General features: G+C 44.4%; 1 protein-coding gene across 1 annotated transcript in view; it reads right to left on the reverse strand.

Moving 5' to 3' along the window:
* Positions 1 to 2,567, reverse strand: part of CENPL (centromere protein L) — a 21,372-nt gene extending 18,805 nt beyond the window's left edge. Inside the window, exon 1 of the mRNA XM_008696473.2 lies at positions 2,057 to 2,567. The gene's annotated coding sequence lies outside the window, so the exon portion shown is untranslated. The remainder of the gene's footprint in view (positions 1 to 2,056) is intronic.
* Positions 2,568 to 2,687: the final 120 nt, after the last annotated feature.

Here is a 2,687-nt window from a genome sequence, read left to right on the forward strand (position 1 = left end):
CTTCCGCTCTCTCTCAAATAAATAAAATCTTTTTAAAAAATGAAAACTTGTATTTATTACTATATTTAAATTTCATTATGTCAAACTAGGACACTCTCTGTATCTTGCTCAAACCTTCATAAATTAAATACGTAGTTCTCAATGCTCAGATAATGCCCAAGCAAGATCATACACCACACAACTGAAATAGCAGCTACTTTAAAGCATTCTACCTTTAAATGCATACTAAATTACCTCTTTAAAGGGGAGTTTTAAGGTGCCTGGGTGGCTTGGTCAGTTAAGACTCTGACTCTTGATTTCAGCTCAGGTCATGATCTCAGGGTCATGAGGTCAAGCTCCGTTTTGGACTCCACGCTGGCCATGGAGCCTACCCGAGATTCTCTCTCTCCCTCTCCCTCTGCCCCTACACTCACCCCTTCGCTGGCACTCTGTCTTAAAAGAAAAAAGGAGGGGGGATTTTAATCAGTCTCATCTACACAGAATGTTTCTTTCAAAGTTTTATTTGGATTAATTGCTAACATTTATTGAGTATTCATCAGGTGCCAAGTACTTGTCCAAGCCCCTAACAAATATTGTCTCATTTAATCCTCAAACCCCATGAGGTGGTTTATTATATTCCCAATTGACAGACATAAAGACAAAGAAGTTAAGTAATTTGCCAGAGTCATAGAAGTAAAGAAAGCAAGAACCAGGATTTGAACCCAGATAGTAGAATGCCAGAGTCGGTGCTCTTATCTCTTTCTTTCACATTGCCTTTCAATAGAGATCAATTTCAAAGCAAAAGAAGCCCTGATGAATTTGACTCCTTAAAAGAGAAATGTTACGAATTCCAAAAAAAGATTTAAAAATCTGTCTAGGTGAGAAGAAGACTGTTAACACTGAGACAGTTGGTTTTGAGAAAAACCTAGGGGACTAAGTATTTTATATTATGGTAATGTGAAATATCCCAATCCATGCATAAAAGATTAGAAAATGACATCGATTTTACTCTTTCCCCAATCAATAACGTGCAATTTTGCCCTGCCCAAAAATTAAGAAGTTAAAAATATATCTTGACTAGGGGTGGGTGCCTGGGTGGCTCAGTTGGTTAAGCGTCTGCCTTCGGCTCAGATCACGATCTCAGGGTCCTCGGATCGAGCCCTACACCAGGGTCCCTGCTCAGCAGGGAGCCTGCTTCTCCCTCTCCCTCTGCCTGCAGCTCCCCCTGCTTGTACTCTGTCAAACAGATAAATTAAAAATCCTTAAAAATATAGATATATCTTGACTCATTATTTTAGTGTCTCAGTCTTAACCCCTTTCTCCAGTCCATAACTAGTGATCCATAGACGCCACTTCTATCTTGTCATTACCTTGCTGGAGATCCCATAACAATTCCCACACATCTTTCAGGTGAAGTCAGGACTTCTCTGAGTTTCACGGCACTACATTATCTGACCTTATTATTTGATACTATCCAGGTTCGTTTACTACCTCAGGAGTTCTCAGCCCAAGATCTTTGGATAAATGGCCTTTCCAAAATCCAACAACCCTCTAAGGTTGTATGCAAAATGTTGTACGCATGTGTATTTGGTGGGGGAGGAAGAAAGGTCCAGTAGACAATTTTTGGAAAGGTTAAGAATCACTGCCCTAGACTGATCATCACCCTACTACTCCCCTTCATGCCTGTCATGTTTGCCTCTGCTCCCTGACTTTTTTATTCAGCCTTCAGCCAACTAAGAATGCTTCTCCCCTCGCATTTGCCTGACCAAATGCGATCCATCCTGGAGGTTTCACGTCCTCAGAAGCTGCCCCGTATCCACAGAGTATCAGCTCTTCTTGCACTGTAGTTCATGACACACAGTTACAACTTCGTTTTTTCTCTTGTGGTAAATCCGTGAAGGAAGGGACCCTGCCTTCATTCACCTTTTACATTGCCACCAATACCTAAATCCCACTGCCAAAGCTTGGCCGAGTGCCAAGCAGCCACCGAAACACACAAGCGTTGTAGCGATAACGAGCACAGAGCAGAGCAAAACAAAGTTTACTGCCAGTCCTGGACAAAGACAAAGCGTCTTACCAATAAAATGCCGTGATGACGCTGTCACCCATTCCGGCTTCACGAACCAAGTCTGGTTCCAAAACTGGGTAGAGATTAAAATCTCCTGAAGTTAAAACAAAAACAGAAACAAACAAAAAAACCGCCAAAACGGCAGCTAAGAGAGAGTTCGGAGGAATCCTTGGCCCCTCCAAGTTCCCTCTCACTCCACAGTAACTGGGTTCACCAGGGACACAAACTGCCCGGGAAGGAGACTTCTGCTTCTTCAGACGTCCGACGACTTCACCCTGGGAGGGGCATTTCCGCGGACCCAGCCACCAGCTCTGCGACCCTCGCTCCTGCGAAGTCGGCTTCTGCCACAGGAGGGGAAGGGCAAGGGATAGTGGGTCCCACTCGCCCCTCTCCACTTGAGCCCTGAAGAGACCCAGCTAGCTCTGAAATCCCGCCTTTGAGAAGCTTGCAACCAGCTTCAGCCACCGCCTCAGTTTAAAATAGTTTCCCGCCCTGCTCTGCGGCCGGACACCGGAAGCCTCCCTGGTTCCGATTATACGTTAGTGAAGCAACTATGGTCGCCATTTTAACTGAGGTCTGGTGACTTAACCATAATCGTCAACTTGGGTAATCGCGCGGTGTTAGTCTTCCACCTTTTTCT

This window comes from Ursus maritimus, unplaced genomic scaffold (genome assembly GCF_017311325.1).
Source record: "Ursus maritimus isolate PB19 unplaced genomic scaffold, ASM1731132v1 scaffold_2, whole genome shotgun sequence".
In the NCBI taxonomy this organism is placed as follows: Eukaryota; Metazoa; Chordata; class Mammalia; order Carnivora; family Ursidae; genus Ursus; species Ursus maritimus.